The sequence below is a fragment of the Salmo salar genome, chromosome ssa10, assembly GCF_905237065.1.
Source record: "Salmo salar chromosome ssa10, Ssal_v3.1, whole genome shotgun sequence".
Lineage (NCBI taxonomy): Eukaryota > Metazoa > Chordata > Actinopteri > Salmoniformes > Salmonidae > Salmo > Salmo salar.
In genome coordinates this window covers 81,104,106-81,128,978 of record NC_059451.1, presented here as the reverse complement: position 1 = coordinate 81,128,978, position 24,873 = coordinate 81,104,106, and the positions used below count along the sequence as shown (strand labels likewise).

General features: G+C 42.4%; 1 protein-coding gene across 1 annotated transcript in view; it reads right to left on the bottom strand.

The window, feature by feature from the left end:
• The window catches only part of plxnb2b (plexin b2b), a 181,960-nt gene extending 163,173 nt beyond the window's left edge, over positions 1-18,787 (bottom strand). The window contains exon 1 of the mRNA XM_014124476.2: positions 18,260-18,787. The gene's annotated coding sequence lies outside the window, so the exon portion shown is untranslated. The remainder of the gene's footprint in view (positions 1-18,259) is intronic.
• Between the last annotated feature and the right edge of the window lie 6,086 nt (positions 18,788-24,873).

Below are 24,873 nucleotides of genomic sequence, written 5' to 3'. Positions count from 1 at the left end.
AATGTATCATCCACAACCAACATTATAAACTTAGCCTTGCACAAACTGACTGACCCACATCTCCTTCACACTCATCTTGGCAGTTGAGTAGTCTCAAGTCTATCTCACTCCATCTCGCTCTTTCCATTTCTCTCGCTCAATCTCTCTCTCTCCATTAGTTCCTCTCTCTCTCGATCTTTCTCTCCAGCTCTCTGGTTGGTGTTTGGAATGACCTTCATCTCCAGCCGTTGCCAGTGCACTGACCCTTCCTGTATCTGTCGCACAACACCAGCCCTGGCTGGCTGGCTGGCTGGCTGCGGCCCACTTACTACTTCATAATTAATCGCCCAGTGAGCACACAAAAAAATTAAGCACAAGGAAGGCAATACCCAACAGCTTTCACCACATTAACAGGAAACAGCTGGAATTCATATTAGCTGTATAGTGGAGGTGTTGATTAAAAATGAAATTGGCGTAAGGAAATCAGTCCGTTTCCAGGATTAACTGCGACGTTGCTCACGTGGGTACAAATGTATCGCACCCTCCGGTGCTGCCTGAGATAGGATTAAACTCTAAGCGTCACTCTAAAACAAAAGCTGTAAAAATGGCATTACAGAGAGAGTGAATGGTTGTGTAGTTTTTCAATTATTTGTTAACTTTAAGTCTGCTTCCATGCCCAAATCTCTTTAAGAAAGCCACATATCATCCATCCGTCAATTCCTATGAGAGTGTATTCAATTTACACTGAAATGATGCGTCAACTAATCTTCATTACACTCAAAAGTCGGAGAGATCCGATGGTCCTCTTTTCATTATAAAGCAGAGTTGGGCCTAACATTCTCAGTCAACATCACGCTGATGCAAACAGGCATAAGTGACTCCTCTCCTCTGAAGACTTAAATGGATAGCATTTCACTAGCCCTACTTTCCCACGCTCAATTACCAAAGCACAAAATGAATTAGAGTCTCCCTCCATCTCTCCCCCTCTCTCTTCTCACACCAAAACGACTCCGGAATAGAAATCATTTGACTAATATTGCAAAGAATGAAGGTGACCCCGACAGAGTTTTCAAATCCCTCCTTTTCCATCCATCTAGAGCATCTGGATGAACTCATGCCAGTGCCTTGGGTGGGCAGCCATGATGACATGATGTCTCCAATCAGCAGGCAGAATCTAAAGCCCATCCAGCCTGTCTGTGTGTCAGCCAGTCAGTTCAACGAGCAGCTAGACTAGGTCATGTGGGAGAGAGAGACAGGGGCTTAGTAGTGACTCTTACATTTTCCTAGGGGGGCCTTGGGGCATGCCGTGATATTTTTTTGAAAAGGATAGAGACAAATCTTAACTTACAAATGGGCAAATATACAAGGATAAGGGGGGGGCCTTGCAGAGGGGCCCTTACTCTGGTAGTCCAATCCGTCTGAGGGCCATTCATACTGTACCGAATACCAGTGTGACTTAATGTGGATATGTTCAATTAAACTACCATTTTGAACTCTTTCTCTGCTACTGTATGATTCCTTTCCTAGTATTCTTTCTGAATTCCCCTATGTCAGGTTGTTAGAGTGCTTTCAGAAAGTATTCATATCCCTTGAGACTTATTCACCATTTTGTTGTGTTACAGCCCGAATTCAAAATGGATTAAATCCAATTTTAAAAATCCCCCACCCATCTACACACAATACCCCATAATGACAAAGTGAAAACATGTTTTTAGAAATGTTTGCAAATGTATTGAAAATGAATACAGTAATATCTCATTTACATACAGTACCAGTCAAAAGTTAGGACACACCTACTAATTCAAGGGTTTGAGAGACATTGGAAAACCTCCCTGGTCTTTGTGGTTGAATCTTTGTGTGAAATTCACTGCTCGCATGAGGGACCTTACAGATAATTATATGTGTGGGGTACAGAGATGAGGTAGTCATTCAAAAATCATGTTAAACACTATTATTGCACACAGAGTCCATGCAACTTATTATGCGACTTGTTTATTTAGGCTTGCCATAACAAAGGGGTTGAATACTTATTGACTCAAGACATTTCAGCTTTTCATTTTTTATTAATTTGTAAAAATGTCAAAAAACATAATTCTACATTGACATTATGGGGGTATTGTGTGTAGACCCGTGACCAAAAATCTCAATTTAATCCATTTTAAATTCAGGCTGTAACACAACACAATTTGGAAAAAGTCAAGGGGTGTGAATATTTTCTGAAGGCACTATACTACTGCTGCTCTACATACTGGTTAGAAACGTAACATAAGATTTTCTACTCGGGTGGTCATCAAGGACCTCCGCCACCCGAGCCACGGCCTCTTCACCCTGCTATCACGCAGAAAGCAAGGTCAGTACAAGTACATCAAAACTGGGACGAGAAACTGAAAAACAGCTTCTATCTCAATGGACATCAGACTGTTAAATAGCCATCACTAGCCGGCTTCCACCCAGTACCCTGCCCTGAACTTAGTCACTGTTACTAGCCGGCTACCACCCAGTTACTCAACCCTGCACCTTAGAGGCTGCTGCCCTGTGAACATAGCCATGGAACACTAGTCACTTTAATAATGCTTACATACTGTTTTACCCATGTCATATATACAGTACTGTGTACTGTATTCTAGTCAAGTCCATCCTATTCAACTATTGCTGTACACATACTATTCCATCCACATATTCTTCAAATATACACTATATTCTATCCACATACTGTCCATAATGTCAAACATATATATATATATATATATATATATATATATATATATATATATATATATATATACACACACACACATATACATACACACACACATACATACATATACACACACATACACATATATATATATATATACACATATATATATACACATACATACATATACATACACACACACATACATATACACATACACACACACACATACTCCGGACACCGACATTGCTCAACCAAATATTTCTATATTTCTTAACTCCATTCTTTTACTTTTAGATTTGTGTGTATGGTTGAGTATTGTTAGATATTACTGCACTGTTGGAGCTGTTGGAGCTAGGAACACAAGCATTTCTCTACACCCGCAATAACATCTGCTGAACATGTGTATGCAACCAAAAACGTTTGATTTGATTTTGTCTGTCGGTGAGTATCATTGGCTGCCTCTCTCCTGCATGATGTTAACACCTGCAATACACCTTCTATCATGTCATCAGAGATCATCATATATGATGATTCTGATTGATTCACACTGACAGATCATCAGTCTATGAACTCTATCGGCTTGGAGAGACACTTCTCCCTCTCTGCCTGTCTGTCTGTTCATGGCTGTCAGTCTCCTGCCATGATCATGATAACGCCAAACAGTCTTAACACATGGAACACACCTTCATGACCCATAATCACCGTGATGATGTTAAAAGACATCTAAGCACTCACATTTGCCAGCTAGTTTGCCAGGGGTGGTGTGCGGGCAGTTGCCAAGAACTTACTTACAGTCCCTTGCACTCCTTTGAAAAAAACTGCCCTCTTTTTTTAGCTTCTTGCTTGGTGACATTCATTGGTAACTTGCTGACCTTCTATGATAAGACTAGCAGTGATTGTGCAAGTTATTTGTAGCGAGCAAGTATTCTTGTCTTCAAAACATTCACAGTCAGTTTTTCACACTGCCAGAACTACCCTGCGTTATCTAGTTAGATAAAACCTGACACAGCTAAAAAATGACTAAACTGTAAATTTAAAGCTAACTAGCTACTAGCCAGGAGAAAGCTTATGGTTGCTCATGTTTGTTCTATGTCAAAGTTCACATTCATACACTTTTTACTCAAACGTACGTCGTTGTTGCCAACAACAACTACTTTACCCGGTGTGGTGAGTAATAAAGGAGATGCTGCTTTCTCTCTCGCACACAGCCACACTGCTTGTAACAACCGAGAGAGAACTAAGCAGTCAGTGGAGGGGGGGGTGATGTTATGTTATGTTCCAGCAGCAGAGTTTTTTTCAAAATAAAAGTCCCTCAACGAATCTGGTTAGTCATCGGTGAGAGAGAAGAGAGGAATGCCTGGCCCAGGAGGAGTGGGTGCGGGGGAAATCGTGAATAATGATAAGTGAGAAAGTTACAGAGGAACAAAGATCATACCCGCACAAAAACGCTAACCTCCCCTGTTATTGGTAATGGTGAGAGGTTAGCATGTTTTGGGGGACATGATCTTTGTACATCTCACTCATCATTGTTCAACATTCATTCATGATCATCCAAAATCATGGTAGCATCCAACATTAATATAGAAGTGTTTAGAAACATATTCTATTCTTATTTACGATAAAAGTGACTCCAAAATGACACAATACATTATTTACCATTCATTTCTACTGGGCACAACGTAATCCGAAACACAACCAAAACAAACTGTTAATGCATCCAACAAGTTTATAGTGACTTTGGGACCAAATCCCAAACTTTTGACTAAACGTAATATACTAGAAGTGAATATGGCAAAATACTTGGCACCTTCAAATGTGGGGACTAGAAACATAAAGTGCATTCATTTCTTAACGGTAAAACAGACGTATAAAAATATGCTGAAATAAAAGGTGATATCCTGTACTTTCACCTCATATAAAACACTTGATCTCAAATCCAAAATGCTGGCGTATAGAGCCAAATTAAAAGTAGTAGCTTTACTGTTCAAATACATGAAATACGTTGGGGAGTATACTTCCTAATTCAGCCTATTAGATGAGTAGTGAAGATCGGGTTTTCATCTAGGCTGACATTCTGAATAGTCTTCCCCTCCCTTTCCCCCAGTTCCCACCACACCTCAAATCATAGCAAGTATCTCCCTCGGCTCTATCCCTGTGAAATATTAGTACTTCTCACTGCCGGCGCATAACAATGTAGAACTTCTCAGTCAAGCAATTCAGTTCTCATTCTCTCACAAATCATTTATCTCTTTGCAGAACATGTGTATTGTACAGAATTACACACATTCTCTCTCGGAGTCTGACTCATAAGAAAACCCCTGTGAGATTGTGGGGAGAGTCAGACTCAGAACAGTTAAAGGTAAAGATGCTAGTAGTCAGCATTGGAGGGTGGGTAGTGTTTGGAGAATCAGCATGGGATGAGAAGTGGTGTGGAGAGCCATGGGTAGGTTGAGAGCACTGTGGAGAGCATCGGTACACGATAAAAGCAGTTTTGGTTGAGACAGAGTGTCAAGGTTGTTTGAGGGGTAAAGTGAACCCGGCCCGAGTTTGGGTCAGGTCATAATGGTGAGGGCGAAGGGCTGAAGCGGAACCCTGCAGTATTAGGAGAGTCACTAGTAGAGGAGGGAAAGCCTTGGATGGTGTTGAATCTCTGTCTGTGTGAGGGTGGGTGGGTGGTAGGAACTAGGGAGGATCTCTGAGCAGCATGGTGGGGAGGGGTGTACAGTACAGACAGAAGGAGGGAGGCACGCCCCTGCCCCCAGCCCCCCCGCAGGCGGCCACAGCAGAGAGACAGCCCAGCCGAGCAGCCAGCTGTCGTTGACGAACCGTGAGAGTGAATGTGATCTCCCAATTTAGGCCTGTAATTAGCACAGTGGCTTTGCTATCAGCTTACAATAGGCTCATTCATCCCCCCTCCTCTCCCCTGAAACTATTCCCCAGGTCGTTGCTGTAAATTACAATGTGTTCTCAGTCAACTTACTTGGTAAAATAACGGTCAAATAAATACAAATAAAATCAGCTGTAACTGAGTTCAATGGCATGGGGATGGAATGTCAGGGGCTACACTCACCTAAAGTGAAGTTGAAACTTTTAATTTGGCTCTGTACTCCAGCATTTTAGATTTGAGATTAAATGTTTTATATGAGGCCACCGTGCATAATGTTGCCTTTTATTTGAGGGTATTTTCATACATACAGTGCATTCGGAAAGTATTCAGACCCCTTGACTTTTTTCACATTTTATTACGTTATAGCTTTATTCTAAAATTGAATTATATATTTTTTTTAGGGATGCACCGATATGACATTTTTGGCCGATAGCCGATATTTTCCTTGCCAAAAACCCCAGTACCGAGACCCGATAACCAATATTAAAAATTTTAGCGCCCCATTCTAGTACAGTTAAATAGTTGAAACACACGCACAAACACACTGACCAAAATGTTATTTTGTTGACATTTACATATGTCGCCATTACCAGTAAAACATAATCAAAACCTATTTCTTTCACTTACTTGCTGTGCTGTTTCGTTATTCATTTTCAACCAGGATGTCAAGCAGTGAAGTTTCAGCTCTGTCTGTCCGTGGCCTCTCTTCCTCGGTGCGCACTGTCACTGTGTCCGTTTCCATCTTGTCCAGCTGTGTCTGTAACATTTCACGTAAACCCTGTTTCTTGTCTGCATTGAAGTAGCGGTCCTTGTACCTAGCATCGACACAGTAAAGAGGCTCAGAGAGAATGCCACCGAATCGCTTGTTCACAGCCTCGAGTTCTTTTGCAAGTTTTAACCCCATGGTCTGTGTAGACAGTTTTGTTGAGCAGACGCTTCAATGCCATGACAGGGATTATCACGTCTGCTGCAGACGCAGTTGATTTGATTATTTCTCCAGTCAGTTGTTTCGAATGGCACTAGGGGTGTGTTCATATTTCCAAGTTTCAAACATGTTCTCAAATGCCATTGAAATGGCAGCAGCGGTATGGCAACCAGCACATTCTTGAGCATGCAATACGGCTATCCTCAGTACGAAATCCTCATCGACCCATTGTGCTGTCAGACTCAGCATGCTCATGGGGCTGACATCGCTGGTCCAAATGTCAGTCGTGAAGCTAATAGCAGTGACGTCCATAGCAAGTAGCTCAGAGATGTGCGTTTCAAAAATACTGTGTAACTCCGGTAGGGCAACTTCTGAAAAATAGTGTCTACTTGGTAGTGTGTACCGGGGCTCGAGGAGCTCGACCAGTCGGCGAAAGCCAACATCATCCACGACAGAGAACGGTTGATTGTCAAGGGCAATGAATTCCATAATCTTGGCTTTAATGTATTTCGCCTTTGAGTTGTCTCGCTGTAATTTTCTTACTCTTTAAAATGACTGCTCGACTTCAACTTGTTTAGTTGTTGGAAGTGTGCGCTTAGTATTTTTCTGCTCTTGTTCTGTGTAGCGCTGTATTTTTCGTGGCGTCATTAGGGGGAAAAGTTGACAACAATGCCTTCAACTGAAAGGTGTCTTCCGCATTTAACCCAACCCCTCTAAATCAGAGATGTGCGGGGGGCTGCCTTAATCAACATCCACAGCACCCGAGGAACAGTCAGTTAACCGCTTTGCTCAGGGGCAGAAAAACAGATTTTTACCTTGTCAGCTCAGGGATTCAATCCAGCAACCTTTCAGTTATTGGCCCAATGCTCCAACCACTAGGCTACCTGCCGCCCAATAATGACATTATGTCTTCTATCTACGTTATATAGGTATGCACGTCAGTTTTGACATCGGTTTTGCATATCGGCGTTAAACTAGACATCGGACCGATGCCGATGTTGGCATTTTTAGCTAATATCGGCCGATTCCGATATGCTTACAGATATATTGTGCATCCCTAGTTTTTTTCCTCATCAATCCACACACAATACCCCATAATGACAAAGCAAAAAACAGGTTTTTAGAAAATTTGGAAATATTACATTTACAAAAGTATTCAGACCTTTTACTCAGTACTTTGTTGAAGCACCTTTGGCAGCGATTTCAGCCTTGAGTCTTCTTGGGTATGACGCTACAAGCTTGGCACACCTGTATTTGGGGAGTTTCTCCCATTCTTCTCTGCAGATCCTCTCAAGCTCTGTCAGGTAGGATGGGGAGCGTCGCTGCACAGCTATTTTCAGGACACTTCAGAGATGTTCGATTGGGTTCAAGTCTGGGCTCTGGCTGTACCACTCAAGAACATTCAGAGAGTTGTCCCGAAGCCACTCCTGTGTTGTCTTGGCTGTGTGCCTAGGGTCGTTGTTCTGTTGGAAGGTGAATCTTCACCCCAGTCTGAGGTCCTGAGGGCTCGGAAGCAGGTTTCCATCAAGGATCTCTCTGTACTTTGCTCCGTTCATCATTCCCTCGATCCTGATTAGTCTCAGTCCCTGCTGCTGAAAAACATCCCCACAGCATGATGCTGCCACCGCAATGCTTCACCCTAGGGATAGTGCCAGGTTTCATCCAGATGTGATGCTTGGCATTCAGGCCAAAGACTTCAATCTTGGTTTCAACAGACCAGAGAATCTTGTTTCTCATGGTCTGAGAGCCCTTAAGGTGCCTTTTGGCAAACTCCAAACGGGCCTTCATGTGCCTTTTACTGAGGAGTGGCTTCTGTCTGGCCACTCTACCATAAAGGTCTGATTGGTGGAGTGCTGCAGAGATTATTGTCCTTCTTGAAGGTTCTCCCATCTCCACAGGGGAACTCTGGAAATCTGTCAGAGTGACCTCCTTGACCAAGGCCTTTCTCCCCCGATTGCTTAGTTTGGCCGGGCGGCCAGCTCTAGGAAGACTCTTGATGGTTACAAACTTCTTCCATTTAAGAATGATGGAGGCCACTGTGTTCTTGGGGACCTTCAATGCTGCTGACATTTTTTGGTACCCTTCCCCAGATCTGTGCCGACACCATCTTGTCTCGGAGCACTACGGACAATTCCTTCGACCTCATGGCTTGGTTTTTGCTCTGACATGCATTGTCAACTGTGGGACCTTATAGAGACAGGTGTGTGCCTTTCCAAATCATGTCCAATCAATTGAATTTACTACAGGTGGACTCCAATAAAGTTATAGAAACATCTCAAGGATGATCAATGGTAACAGGATGCACCTGAGCTCAATTTCGTGTCTCATAACAAAAGGTCTGAATACTTATGTAAAAAAAAAATATATCAATTTGCAAAAATGTCTAAAAACCTGTTTCGCTTTGTTATTATGGGGTATTGTGTGTAGATTGATGAGGATTTGTTTTTACTTAATACATTTTAGAATGAGGCTGTAACATATCAAAATGTGGAAAAGGGGAAAGGGTCTGAATACTTTCCAAATGCACTGTATCTGTTTTACCGTTTGGAAATTAAATAAGAATAGAATATGTGGTAACACTTTACTTGACACCCAGCACCATGTCATAATATGTCATAACAGCTGAAATAACTTGTCACAACAATAACATACAATAACGCAATATACAGTACCAGGCAAAAGTTTGGACACACCTAGGCATTCAAGGGTTTTTCTTTATTTTTGCTATTTTCTACATTGTAGAATAATGGTGAAGACAACAAAACTATGAAATAACACATACAGAATCATTTAGTAACCAAAAAAGTGTTAAACAAATCAAAATATATTTTATATTTGAGATTCTTCAAAGTAGCCACCCTTTACCTTGATGACAGCTTTGCACACTCTGGCATTCTCTCAACTAGCTTCACCTGGAAGGCTTTTCCTACAGTCTTGAAGGATTTCCCACATATGCTGAGAACTTGTTGGCTGCTTTTCCTTCACTCTGAGGTCGAACTCATCCCAAACCATCTCAATTGGGTTGATGTCGGGTTATTGTGGAGACCTGGTCATCTGATGCAGCACTACATCACTCTGCTTCTTGGTCAAATAGCCCTTACACAGCCTGGAGTTGTGTTTTGAGTCATTGTCCTGTTGAAAAACAAACTATAGTCCCACTAAGAGCAAACCAGATGGGATGGCATATCGCTACAGAATGCTGTGGTAGCCATACTGGTTAAGTGTGCCTTGAATTCTAAATAAATCACAGACAGTGTCACCAGCAAAGCAACCCCACACCATCACACCTCCTCCTCCATGCTTCACGGTGGGAACCACAAATGCGGAGATCATCCGTTCACCTATTTGTGTCTCACAAAGACACGGTGGTAGGATCCAAAAAGCTCAAATGTGGACTCATCAGACCAAAGAAAGATTTCCACATGTCTAATGTCCATTGTTCGTGTTTCTTGGCCCAAGTAAGTCTCTTCTTCTTATTGTCTATTAGTAGTGGTTTCTTTGCAGCAATTCGATCATGAAGGCCTGATTCACAAAGTTTCCTCTAAACAGTTGAGATGTGTCTGTTACTTGAACTCTGTGAAGCATTTACTTGGGCTGCAATCTGAGGTGCAGTTAACTATAATGAACGTATCCTCTGCAGCAGAGGTAACTCTGGGTCTTCCTTTCCTGTGGCCGTCCTGATCTGAGCCAGTTTCATCATAGCGCTTGATGGTTTTTGCGACTGTACTTGAAGAAATGTTCAAAGTTCTTGACATTTTCCAGATTGACTGACCTTCATGTCTTAAAGTAATGATGGACTGTCATTTCTCTTTGCTTATTTGAGCTGTTGTAGCCATAATATGGACTTGGTCTTTTACCAAATAGGGCTATCTTCTGTATACCACCCCTACCTTGTCAAAACACAACTGATTGGCTCAGACGCATTAAGAAGGAAAGAAATTCCAGCATTTAACTTTTAACAAGACACTCCTGTTAATTGACAACACCCTGTCGTTCTCCACTAACATCAAGGCGGTGACCCGATCCTGTAGGTTCATGCTCTACAACATTCGCAGAGTACGACCCTGCCTCACACAGGAAGCGGCGCAGGTCCTAATCCAGGCACTTGTCATCTCCCGTCTGGATTACTGCAACTCGCTGTTGGCTGGGCTCCCTGCCTGTGCCATTAAACCCCTACAACTCATCCAGAACGCCGCAGCCCGTCTGGTGTTCAACCTTCCCAGGTTCTCTCACATCACCCCGCTCCTCCGCTCTCTCCACTGGCTTCCAGTTGAAGCTCGCATCCGCTACAAGACCATGGTGATTGCCTACGGAGCTGTGAAGGGAACGGCACCTCCATACCTTCAGGCTCTGATCAGGCCCTACACCCAAACAAGGGCACTGCGTTCATCCACCTCTGGCCTGCTGGCCCCCCTACCTCTGAGGAAGCACAGTTCCCGCTCAGCCCAGTCAAAACTGTTCGCTGCTCTGGCACCCCAATGGTGGAACAAGCTCCCTCACGACGCCAGGACAGCGGAGTCAATCACCACCTTCCGGAGACACCTGAAACCCCACCTCTTTAAGGAATACCTAGGATAGGATAAAGTAATCCTTCTAACCCCCCCCCTTAAAAGATTTAGATGCACTATTGTAAAGTGGTTGTTCCACTGGATATCATAAGGTGAATGCAACAATTTGTAAGTCGCTCTGGATAAGAGCGTCTGCTAAATGACTTAAATGTAAATGTAAATGTAATTGAAATGCATTCCAGTTGACTACCTCATGAAGCTGGTTGAGAGAATGCCAAGAGGGTGCAAAGCTGTCATCAAGGAAAAGGGTGGCTACTTTGAAGAATTTCAAATATATTTTGATTTGTTTAACACTTTTTTGGTTACTACATGATTCCATATGTGTTATTTCATAGTTTTGATGTCTTCACTATTATTCTACAATGTAGAAAATATAAAAAAATTAAGAAAAAACCCTTGAATGAGTAGGTGTGTCACATTTTTGACTGGTACTGTATGTCACAACAGGGGTAAATACATGGGTCATGACAGTGTAATGACCATATTATGACATGATTATGACTGTGTCAAAATGTGTTATGACACTGGGTTTCAACTAAAGTGTTACCGAATAGGTTTCGATCTGAACACCTATACATTAATGTGGATGCTACCATAATTATGGCAATCATTCATGTGGATGCTACCATAATTATGGCTAATCATTCATGTGTATGCTACCTTAATTATGGCTCATCATTCATGTGGATGCTACCATAATTATGGTTAATCATTCATGTGGATGCTACCATAATTATGGCTAATCATTCATGTGGATGCTACCATAATTATGACTAATCATCAATTAATCATGAATAATTATGAGTTAGCATGGTTAGCATGTTTTGGGGGCATGATCTTTGTGCTTCTGTAACTCTCACTCATTGTTATTCACAATTCATTCACAATTATCCATAATCATGGTAGCAAGTGTTCAGAAATGTATTCTATTTTATGTTCAATAAAAGTGACTCCAAAATAACAAATTACATTTACCATTCATTTCTATTGGACACAACATAATCCGAAACACAACCAAACCAAACTGCAAATGCATCCAACAAGTTTGTAGAGTCACAAGCTTGATGTAGTCATGTCGTGCTAGGAATATGGAACCAAATACAACAATTTTGACAAAATGTAATAGACTATATGTGAATTGTTCAAATACTTATGACACTTTCAAATTGGGGGGACTAGATACATAAGGTGCATTTATTTCTAAACGGTAAAACTGAAATTTCTGAAAATACCCTCAAATAAAAGGTGACATTCTGTACTGTCGCCTCATATAAAACATTTGATCTCAAATCCAAAATGCTGGAGTACAGAGCCAAATTAAAAGTTTTAGATTCACTGTCCAAATAAATATATAGGGGAGTGTATGTGGTGTATAGGCATTTCTGTGTTACAACCACTAACCAAAATGATCTGCAAATACTTCAGTAAACTGTGTTTTTTTGGTGTTTTTGGATTATCCCTGATTTTGCAAGAGACAATTTTCTTAACTGAGCTTCTTCTGTGATTCAGTGTTATTCAGTGTGAGGCATAAAGCCTCATCTGTGATTGGTCAACAGTAGGGATGCTTCAATTAAGTGTTTGTTGTCATTCAACGAGAGACAAATCATTTTAATGCACATTTTTTCACTTCAGAAATACTGCAGAAAACATCTTAGTTAGATGTAAAATTGCACGACTTAGATGTCCTCAGCGAAAACAAACATTTATGACAGATTTCTTGAGTTGTGACTATTTTAAGGAAGTGTATACTGGCTACGGCATGTCAAGATGGACAAACAGTACTATTGACACTTTTTTTATTGTTTTTCAAGCAAAGGTATTTTATTAAGGGAGTAGGCGCCAGCCGACCCGAAACGAGCGGAAGGCAGCAACATGACAGAGCTTGAAGGGGAGAGGATAGGAGGCCAGGGATAGGTTTGGGATGGGGCCATTAAGGCCAAGGGCATTAAAACAAGGGATGGGTGGCAGCCACAAATGCTAAGGGATGAGATCACAGAACCACCTCAGCATGACGCCGCCTCATCACAGGATAATCCTCCCGCCATAAAAAAGACAATCTCCAATCTGAAGAAAATCTCTATTCTCCTGAGCTTGAATCAATGCCAAACTGACACCCCCATCCCTACCCCACCCACAACTATCCTCCCAATCACCATAACTGCAGCAAAATAAAAGTGTAGACCTTCTTCTGATAGACAAAGAACGAAATAGGCTACATGTTGTACAAGAACCATGACAAGTAGCTGTTGATATGCCATTGAAACCCATTCGGATTACTGGTATGGAACATTTAAGGTCATCACCATGAGATAAGCTGGAGTAGCAGACTGGTTTTGGGGTGAGGTGAGGTGGGGTGGTGGGGACAGGCTTTACCTTGCTTAGCAGGATTAAGGCTTTGCTTTAATATAAATTAATAAAACTAATAGGTCTGTAATCCTGTAGAATGCAAACAAAGAGACAAAGGATGGACATATTCAACTAAATATGACCTTAAACACATACCAGAAGCATACCAGTTGAACATCAGACTAAACTGTCTGGATAGAGGGTTCTGACTTAACAAAAAAACATTTAGAAAGTCTATACTGAACAGTTATGTCCTAAAAGGACTACTAACATGGGCTACATATAAGGGAAGCTATGAGGAATTAAACAAAGTCACTTTGGAAAAACATAGGTACGCTATTACGATATTTATTATGCAGTTCATGCATGTTGTAATGTTTTCTATTGCCTGAGTTTTTTTGTATATCTTGTGTTGGATACAGTATAAGCTTTGATTTGTCTTTGATGACAATACCACAACCCCCAGCCCAGTTATGAAATGTGCCATCTTCAAAATGAAAAGAGCATCTGTGATGAATTAAGGCTGTCCCCGACTCGATTGGTCAATACATTATTTAAAAACAATAATAATAATAATAATATATAGACGCACCCTATGTTTTGAATAAAAACAACTGTATGTAGGCTACTGAGCTTCACTGATGGTTTAAGCACTGTGATTAAAAATGAAGATTCAAATGACTCAAGAGAGAGCCAGAAATCAATATAGCCTTTCCAGAAAAAAAACCTGTTCCTGACCCTCCTTCTCCCACTGGCCTTTGCAGATTCTTCCGTTATGCCCCTAAAGTTGCCGGTAATAGACTACACCAGTGATCGGCAACCTTTTCCATTTGGAGTGCCAATTTATTGTACCATTGCCAGTTATGATTTTCATATGCACATTTTCGTTAAACCGTTTTAGTTCATTTATAATAAAGTCTTCATATCTCAAAATCAATGTCATGTGGTCAATCAAAATTCTATCTGTCACGTCCTGATCAGTATAAGGGGTTATTTGTTATTGTAGTTTGGTCAGGACGTGGCAGGGGGTGTTTGTTTAGAGTGTTTCGGGGTTTGTTGGGCTATGTTCTGTTTTAAGAGGGGTGTTTGTTTAGAGTGTTTCAGGGTTTGTTGGGTTATATACTTGTTAGTCTATTTCTATGTTAGTTCTAGTATGTCTATTTCTATGTGGTGTTTGTTGGGTTGACCTTCAATTGGAAGCAGCTGCTCCTAGTTGCTTCTAATTGAAGGTCTATTTAAGAGGGGTGTTTTTTCTATGGGATTTTGGGGGTAGTTGTTTCTTGTTTAGCTGTGTGCCTGACAAGACTGTTATCGTCGTTGTTTTGTATACGTGTGTTTTGTTTCGGTTTTCCTTCTTTCTGCCTATTAAAAAAGATGAGTATACACATTCCCGCTGCGTTTTGGTCTAATCCTTACGACACCCGTGACACTATCTAAATGAAAATGATACAAATCTAAAAGTAACTTCTACTGCCATTGCCAATATGTAAAAATAGCCTACATAAAGCCAACAAATAAAAACATTGCAGCCTGCAGGTAGAAAATATCCTGATAAAATAAATATCCTATAAATCACATTGGCTACGCATGGCCTGTCTGCAAAGAACTTGTAACATTGTATCAACTTTCAACTTGGTCAGGCTGAAGCTTGCTAGCAAACTTGCAACATTGTATAAAATATTCTGGGCCCTCAGAAGACAGTAGGCTATTTACGCAAGGAATAAGAAGTAATCAGGTGGGCCTTTTGTATGACGCTTCCACCGGATCAGAGCATGACATTTTCCCCCTTTTCATGCTGAGTCGTTATCTAAAGAGAGAGAGCTGGAAATATCTTTCAAATAGGCTACTTTGAGGAACTATTGTCATTCTCAATGGATGTAAAAACAGACTTTGTTTACTTGCTGTTTGAGGTCGAAGCAAAAATAACTTTGAGAAGCTCCACAGTGGTGGTGAGTTATGACAATCAGAAATAGTATCAGATCCCCAAATGAGTACATTTATAGGCCTACATTTGCGCACAGGCCAGGTACACTAGGCCTACTTCTATGCGTAATCAGGTGCGTGTCCTTACTCAAGATTGACAGGAGCGCTCCAAACAAAAGACAATGAATAAATGGACAACTCATAAATAGAACGAAATAAACCAAAACTTGGAAAAGTGTAGCCTAGGTTGTGCACTGCTAACGTGTCCACACCTACAATCACTACTGGTGATACTGTTGTGCCATCTATGTGTCGTCCACAATGGATTAATCCACCCAGAGTGAATGGCACAGGTGTCTCGTGTGCCATATAAAAAAAGCTATGTGTAGATAGATGAGGGGGAAAAACAATTTCATCAATTTTAGAATAAGGCTGTAACGTAACAAAATGTGGAAGAAGTCAAGGGGTCTGAATACTTTCCGAATGCACTGTATATATTTGTGAGTGCTCGACTAAAAAAATCTTGGTCGCCAACATCCTATCGACCAAACAATTGACTAGTTGTCACGAGTGTCGTAGGGTGTAGACCAAAACGCAGCGGGAAAATGTATACTCATCTTCTTTTTATTGGTGAAGAAGGAAAACACAAACAACGTATACAAAAAACAAACGAACTGGACAGTCTCGTCAGGCACACAGCTAAACAAGAAACAATCTCCCACAAAATCCCATGCCAAACACATACCTATTTATAGGACCTTCAATCAGAGGCAACGATAGACAGCTGTCTCCAACTGAAGGCCCCAACACCAATTAACTAAACATAGGAATACAAACGACTAGACTGAACATAGAACTAAACTAACATTGAACAATAACCCAAAAACCCCGGAATACATAAATCAAATACCCCTCTACATACACAACCACCCCGAACCATATAAACCAAATACCCCCTCTACATGAACACATACACAAACACACCCTGAACCACATAAAACAAATACCCCCTGCCACGTCCTGACCAAACTATAAGAACAAATAACCCCTTTACTGGTCAGGACATGACACTAGTCGGCTAAACTGGGGCAGCCCTAGTGGTATGCTTGTCTTTTTCACCCTTGTGCAGCGCTGACGAAAACATGTATCACAAACCAGTCACTCTCCTCTCCTCCACACTGATAAGGTGTCTCTATTTATTCAGAGAGGATGAGATAAACCCTGAATGAGGCATTGTGGGGAAGAGAGAGAGAGAGAGAGAGAGAGAGAGAGAGAAAGAAGGAAAAAGAGAGACCTGGTTTTAGGTTGCCTCACCGTGTGTGTCCTTATGAGCAGATGGCCCTTATTGAAAACTCAGCCTTGCTCTTTGAGGAGTTCGGGGCCCCCCCCCGGCCATCCTTCCTGCTTACCCCCGAGCGGTGTACCCCCCCACTCGGACTAATCCATTTCCACCATGAGAACATTTGTTTAATGTAATTTAATGGGGATAATCCCCAGTAGATGGAGCATCCCATGTACAGTAGGTCTGTACGTGATGGATGGGTCGGCAAGGATGGATGTGGGACTGGGGAATAAAATGACGATTTAGATAGACAACATGGCTGTACAGTGAGCGATCCAAGCAGCGCAGAGTGCCGGGGCCAGGGACCGAGAGACACGAACTGACAGCACTACTCAGGAGATTCAAGGATAACATGAATGGGGCTACTGTCTACATCAGGGATGGGCAACTTTGATGGGGGTTGGGGCCACAAAAAAATGGAACTCATCATGAGGGGCCGCAGTGGCTGCGTACCCACATTCATACCTTGTGAGCAGAACACTTTAGCGAGCCCCCTCGTTACAGCAAATATATATATATATATATATATATATATATATATGTTTTATTGCAAATTTGCTGCAATTCTACACATTTTGCCATTGGGTGGAGAGAAGATTTTGCAATTTTATAACACATTTCATGCAATTCTACTTCTTTTGCCATGGGGCAGAGAGAAAAAATGTGCCTTTTACAGCTAACTTCCTGCAATTCTACACATTTTGCCATAGGGTGTAGGCAAATGTTCGTCATTTTTAATATGATAACAGACAATCAATGGGCCCCACGCCGGTCGGTAATTTGACCATGCTGACTACATGTTTAGATTCTGTCTTCACATTACTGCGAGAAAGCGAGGCGCAGAAAACAGCCCAGTAAAAGTGGTAATGTTTCCATAACCAAAGCATAGTTTATTACATATGAAAAACGAATGAAGCCTGTGAAAGTTGGTGGTCAAGGATCTAGGAAGATGCCAGTTTACAGAGAACCGTTAATGAATTAATAGTGCATGGATCACTTTGTGCAAAATACCGGTAAGGAAATATACTGTAGGTTGGACTGTATCTCGACTCATACAAGTGACATGGGCGGGTTCAGCACTGTACAGTAGCACATCATACAACTATACTAAGTGAATAGAAATCCCATTACGTGTTTAAACTGCAAATACTGAAGTCTATGCTCAAACCTAACTCAGGTTCACCGATAAATCATTATTTCCATACAGTTGCATCACTTCATAATGCTGGAGGACAAACGGGTAGATTTACAAATCAATTACTTCCAATCAATCACTAAGTAGCAGGTATCGATCAATATGTTCATTTATGGTCGAACTTTTATTTGTTGGTGTCAATACAAATGTGAAAAACATGCGTTTCTGTCCCTGGTGTCATGGCTGTTGTACAACGGATCTGTTAAAGGAAGTAATACATACACTACTAGCATCGCGCTAGGAAATTCATCAGATCTTTACGCACAAACATAATTACACAGGGAGGTATATTCTAACCGACCCGCATTTGCTTGTACATGTGCATAATAAATAGACAGAACAGAACAGACTGAACGTGGCTATAAAGGTAGATCACCAATCACGTAAACTCACCTTGGAAGAACAGTAGTTGCCTGAAACTAACACGAGATGTCCAGATTTCAAAGTCCCCCTAAAAATGTAAAATAAGTCCCCAAGCAAAATGCATGTAAAGTTCACATTTTATCTTCCCGAGAGCGCGGAGAGTTAGAGAAAGGCACTGTTCAGTAGAAAATACAAGGGGGCACTGGTTGACAATTCCTGCTGAAAGACGACACGGATAACTCAACAAGAGTCCGGGACTTTCTCCACGCCCAGGTACGGGATCACATGGTGATCCCAGGTGTGATTCTTCTCGAGCTATGGCTCAGTTGGCAAGGGACACACCTGTGAGATCCGCTCACATCCGCCTCCGGTGACATTGCGTTTGAGAACCAGGAAATTAGAGGCGAGTGGAAAATGCGCAGGGAGGTAGAACGCAAAATCGACCGGGAAAAGAGAGGGAATATTCTCCTCCCCCTTTCAAAACGCAAAAGACCGTTTGGCCTGTAGATCACAGACTGCCAGGCAATGGTTACAAAATAGCAATAAAAACGAAGGAGCAAGTAGTATAATGTGCTCTTCCGTCGCCACCAGCTTGGAATGATTTGGAATGGAAGGGATTGGAATAGCTCGTGCATGCGAGTTCACGTTCAGTATGGCAAAACAGTCCCTTCTCGGCTGCTATTTCATGCAAATCTTAAAGTGTTTTTTATTTTTAATCCATTGCAGATTAATGTCTAAAAGGATTTGGGCCGTTCCATTTCTCGGGTGGAATAAAATCTATTCTGAAACCAATCAAACATTCAAACCATCCAAAAGCATTTGTTTGTCCAAACTTGTCTCTGCATGGTAGGGACCATGGTTGATAGTGATACCTGCATCATGATGCCATAACAACTCGATGTCTTTGAGATGGAGATTATGATAAATAAGGGGATTATGACTCTGACAGCACTTTCTTCAATCACATATATTTATTAGGCTACATTATTGTTAGGCTACATCAACGTCTAGTTTTTATTTATATTTGTTTGCGTCGTGAACTAACGTGAATTTAATGTGAAATCAACAAAAATTGTCACCATGTTATTGGATTTAGGTTAAACGTTGGGTGAAAACAAGTCGAAATTCCCTTACGTTGATTTCTTTTTGTAAATCGAATCAGATTTCCGTCGTCATATAATTAAACAAATATAATATTATGTGGAAACAACGTTGATTCAACAAGTTTTTGCCCAGTGGGTTAGTTCACTAAAGGCTTCTTGTGTAGTCGAGCTGTCTATGCGCAGCTTGAAGGTAATGAAATTGTCAGACAGTGTTTAGATAAGTTCATTGATTGTAGAACCCATATGATGAATGAGTAAACCATTTGTTATTCTTATGTTTTATTGACTCCATCAAGCCTAGGGCTACCTGTGTATAATGAAATAGTCAAGCCAGTGCAGTTACTAGCAGTGGCCGAATTGTCTTTTCACCATTAAAGGTAAGGTTGCATCAAGCACAGTTGTACATTAGAAAACCTTGAAGAAACTATCAGGCTGCCTCACCTTTCCAAACGCACCTCTCCTGCATACTGCCACATTCCAGTCAGGGGCTAAAAGCATGCGAGACTGAACCCAGATCAGTGTAGTCAACCCACCATCACCATGAACATCTTCCATTGAATAGTTTGTATTCTTGCCTTGGAGCATCATCCCACACTGCAGTTTGGTACATAGAGAAATAATAGTTTTGTGGCCCTGTCATAGGCTACATCCCAAATGGCGCCCTATCCATATATAGTGCACGACATTTGACCAGAGCCCTATGAGCCCTAGTCAAAAGTAGTGCACTATATAGAGAATATGATGCTATTTGGGATGCAGAAAACTCCTTGTTGTGTCTGGGTGTGTGTCAGTTTTGTGAGTGATTTATGGCCATGCAAATGAGTCTGTCTGTCTGGGGGAGCGACGTGTTGTCTTTGCCCGATGGGCCCTGAGGGACTATGGAATTGAGGGGGAATGAGTCAGCCCCTTACTGCTGACACAGCCAGAAGAGTGGCAGAGATGCAGCAGAGAGACAGAGCGAGATGGGGGAGATGGCCTTCACAAGTCTTCCCATTGACTGATGAGATCAAGGAGAATCTAGGCCATGCCAGACAAGTGTCAGGTAAACAGACACAGAGAGATAGAGCGAGGGAGACAAACAGAACACTACTCGCAGAGCAGAAACTGAACACTCAGGAAACACCGCTAAGAGAGTGAGTGTAGAGAGCAAACCAAGCAGAGCGAGAGATCTGCTATCTATGTGGTGCTTGACTTTACAACGTTTGACCTGTTTGTCTAAGGGTTCAGGAATAACGTGTCTTGGAAGTAGGCTATATGACCAGACCAAGGGCAGCGCTCACACACTGAGAGGTCCCGACGACCAGGCTGAATTCATTCACAATTGGAATAGAGAAACTGTTCATGTGAATAGGATCAACCATTAAATAAGGAATAAGTTGTCTGTTGCCTGTATGATGATAGTGTTCATGTGTAATTCATGTGTAACAAATGACAGTCAGACCTTTTACTCATGCAGAGGAGTGAAAGGGGATCGCGGCGCTCGATATCTTGACATTAAAATCTGTGTGCTCAGTCATTTACCCGAGGAGAAATTATTCTATTCACACAATGTTAGTAATGAAGTCAGTGCGTTCATCCTCTCTCCTTGAGTGTTCAGACAAGGTCTAACCAAGACTTGTAGGTCAGTAGCATACTTCAGAACCGGTTTTTCAAATGGATAGAGTGCACTCTGCTGGTTCCTTATTGCAGTGCATGTGTTCAAGTGACCGTGTAATCTCACATATTGATGCTGTACTTTATGAGGTGGGTGGGACTCCATGTGGTGGGAGGGTTGTGTTTTTTTTTCAGAAATAGATATTTGATTTGTCAGTGCTTCTGTTATAATGTATGTATGGTTTGCGAAATCGTCATAACAGTGCATATTTAATAACTACGTGACCAATATTGATATCGCTACGTAGTGTTGCTATGTGTACCTCCAAATATATCCAACATTGCTATGCAATAGTATCAGCGTGCAAGGAACACATGCACTATTGTACCAGTGTCTGAAGGTTGCCAGATGTAGCATCTCTGGGAGGGAGTTCAGAAGACAGGAGACATAGGGATAACAGATGGGGAAGTTACTCGCAGACACAAGTTGTCACGGGGGGTGAGGCAAGGTGTGAAAACTCACTGGAGAGTCAGACGAAGGTTATTTAAAAGAGCATGAGAAGGAGCAGTTTGGTTGAGTTTCAAACCCCACTCTATATAGTGCACTATACAGGGAATAGTGTGGCATTTGGAATGCATCCTTCGATTTGAATAGCTGCCTGACCTAGCAGAGCACAGCGCTGTCTGCCAATATGACTTATTACAGTGGAAGTCTGTGAGGGCTGGGGATGTTTGAGCGACCTTAGCCTCGTCGAGAACCAGGATATGGCTACGCGAGATTAGAGCAACCTAACTTTACTATGTGCAGACTTGAGGCCTGGCTGGGTGTCTGTACTGTAAAGTATAGTGTAACATGGAGACATCCGTTTCAGCATAGGGGGGAGAGAGAGAGGAGAGAGGAGAAAAAGATAGACTGGCGCACTTCGGACTCAGTCCAAGCAAAACCACCACATGCTGGGAATAGCAGGGTGGCAGCCGTGTGTGGGTTGGACTGGCTTGTGTGGGGAACAGTTTGAGTATGTGCGTGTTTCAGTATACTTAGTGTTTATATGAGTGTAATTATATGTTTAGAAGCGCTTGCATTGGTAAAGACCTGTGTATGCTTTCGTGCCTGGCTTGCATGTGTTACAGCTTGCCTTTGAGCTCATGATAGGTGGAGCTGTGTGGAGGTGATACTACAAAACCCATTGAGTGATATTATTCTCCATCATATCAGATCTCAGATCTCCAATGCACTGGCTGAGCTAGCAGGCTTTCGTTTCAGGGAAGAGTAATGTCAGCAGGTTGTTTTGCTCTACTACAGGATCTAATCACAGTTTGCCCGGCTCAGCCTGTGTGGGGGGGGCTGTACAGTTCTGGTGACTTTTTAAAAGGACATTCTACTCCGAAATGAAAATAAAAATACACTCTGCTGCTACTCTCCCTTCACTCTGCTATTGCTTTACCCCCAGGGGTGTCAAACTCATTTTGCCCCATGGGCCCCATTCAGTCTCCACCGAGGTCCGGAGGGCTGCAGTTAAAATGGATTATATTTCCTTGCCATCAAAAATAAGCAAAAACTAGTCCCCTAACCATCGCTTTTGGCATTTTCGATGCTCCCAGACTGTGTAGCTTTCGTTTCGATAACTGCTAGCTAGCTAGACAGCGAAAAGAGAGTATAAATGTAGGTGCATTATAATTTCTACCGTGTTTCCATTTGGTTTTAGTCATTTCAATGTCGGTTGAGATCATTTTTTCCCAGAAAAAAAAAGAAATCAACAAATGAAATGATATTTTTGTAGTGGATTAAGCATCTGTGGAAACACGCCACACACATGCACAAAAACAGAGAGAGAGACACAGACACACACACATCTCATTATGCCCTTTGATCCTGATTAATCACTGATCAGTGATGTAAGAAAGCTGAGTGAGTGTTTTGGTGGACTGAAGTTTGAGAGTGTCTGATTAGAGACTAGGGCTGTGGTTGAGAGGGTCTAAGCTGGATCAGCTTGGTTGGCACACACCAGTCTTGTATTTCCCAGACAAAAATGCAAACTTAACCTAGTAGGAGCTGCTCCACGTAACATAAGCTAATCCTTATCCTGGATCCTGACCTGAGGATGACATTGATTTAAAAACTGCGATATATTATACTAAACTATGAAAAAAGGGAGAATGCCAGCAGGTTTAAGACCATGGACGCCACTGGGCAATATTGAAAGGCAGGGTATTATGTAGGCCGCCCAGCAGCCCATGTTGAATCAGTGCCATAGCCATCTGCCATACTCTATTTTCATCCCACAGCCCACTGGTGGTGGAACAGCCTGAGCCAAAAGGGACTTCTATGGTTACAGAGCCCTTTGCTCTGCTCTGCATTCATAACCAAACGCATCTTTGTTCAACAGGTCCAATCTCAGCCTCTGGGATGGCGAGTGGACCAGATCTCATCTATAATTATGTACCGTGTGCTTACTATCTTTGAGTGGATGGATGTTAAGCCAGTAAGATTCTTGATTGGGTTGTAAGAGAACAGTAATCAAGGCACCTCAAGAGTATCAATGCGGATTATCACCACCACTGACCACCACCATTATCAAATGTCCACAACTAGCACACAAGGGTGGCACACAAGCCTGGTTTGAGAGATTGTCTGGCTGGCAAAGTGAACAGCACTCTTCTCATATTTTCCTGTGTTGTACAGTAGTAATAGCCAGGTTGTAGTGTGATGATGAATATGGGTTGCCATGCCAGGCTCATAATGAAACAGAAGCTGACAGGATTCATTTGAGATTATGTGGCCTGGACACAGTGTAATCCCCTTATCTACATACTTACCTGTCCTGTACCTGACGGTGATCCTGCCACTGTGGGGCTCATTGGCCTGTCTGTCTCTGTCTGGTAGGAGACAATATTCAGGTGTCAGCAGCAAAGAACAGGTAGCAAAGCACAGGCAGCCCGGGACAGGCAGCACAGGACAGGACAGGACGCCTTCTAATAGTGACTCTCCATAGGAAATTAGGGTTTATATTATTATCTGGTATTGCATTGACATATAGCTGTCACGTCCTGACCAGTATAAGGGGTTATTTGTCATTGTAGTTTGGTCAGGGCGTGGCAGGGGTGTGTTTGTTTTGTGTTGTCGGGGTTTTGGGGTTTTCTTCTATGTTTTGTATTTCTATGGTTTTTCTATGTTGTATATTTCTTTGTGTTGGCCTGGTATGGCTCTCAATCAGGAACAGCTGTACATCGTTGTTGCTGATTGGAAGTCATACTTAGGTAGCCATTTTTCACCTGTCGTTTGTGGGAAGTTGTTTTTGCATTGCTATGTGTGTCCTGCAAGACTGTTTGTCATTCGTTAGTTTTCTTGTTTTGTTACGTGTCTCAAATAAAAGTTAAATATGAGCACTCAACCCGCTGCGCCTTGGTCTACTCCGTACGACACCCGTTACAGAACTTCCCACCACCAACGGACCAAGCAGCGGGGGAAGGAGCAGCAGAGGAACTATGTGGACTACAAGGAATCATGGACATGGGAGGAAATTCTGGATGGGGCTGGACCATGGCACCAGGCTGGTGAATACCGTCGCCCACCGGAGGAGATAGAGGCAGCCAAGGCGGAGCGGCGCCGGTATGAGGCTTTATACGCGCCGATTGGGAAGCATGAGAGGCCCCCCCGCACACGAGTAGTTTGACTGGGCCAAGGGTGAGCCCTAAGCCAACTCCCCGTGCTTATTATGGGGAGCATATGGAGTGGAGAGTGCCGGAGTATGGGGAAGTGCGCACGATCTCGCCCATGCGCACGCACAGTCCGGTGCGAGCGATCCCAGCCCCTCGCAAGTGTGGGCATCCAGCCTGGAAGGAGGATGCCTGCGCAGCACATCTGGCCACCAGTGCGCCTCCTAGGCCCAGGCTACCCTATGCCTGCTCTACGCACGGCAACCATCAGGCCTCTGCACAGCCCAGTTC